This window comes from Morone saxatilis, unplaced genomic scaffold (genome assembly GCF_004916995.1).
Source record: "Morone saxatilis isolate NCDOM2014 unplaced genomic scaffold, NCSU_SB_2.0 Contig5, whole genome shotgun sequence".
Taxonomy (NCBI): domain Eukaryota; kingdom Metazoa; phylum Chordata; class Actinopteri; family Moronidae; genus Morone; species Morone saxatilis.
Window position 1 is genome coordinate 19,875,330 of NW_023340095.1, and position 236 is coordinate 19,875,565.

At 39.8% G+C, this 236-nt stretch overlaps 1 protein-coding gene across 1 annotated transcript in view; it reads left to right on the forward strand.

Moving 5' to 3' along the window:
• Positions 1 to 236, forward strand: part of znf385b (zinc finger protein 385B) — a 17,113-nt gene that overhangs the window by 11,247 nt on the left and 5,630 nt on the right. The gene's annotated exons all lie outside the window — the stretch shown is intronic.

The window sequence follows — 236 nt, forward strand, 5'->3', positions numbered from 1 at the left end:
TCAAGAAATGTATTACACTTTGCTTATTACTTTTACTCCCTGTAGAAGTAATTCGTTACACTACTCGTTGCATTACATCACCTGAGAGGCATTGTTACATAATACTCACTGAAGGTGCTCTCTCACCAAACAATGGCTTAATAGTGGACTAGTCCAGCTAATTTGACGTGTTTATCACTAAAAGCAGCGGTTACGCTTCATGAGGAGGAGTCTCTCAAGTCATTTGTCAGACAACC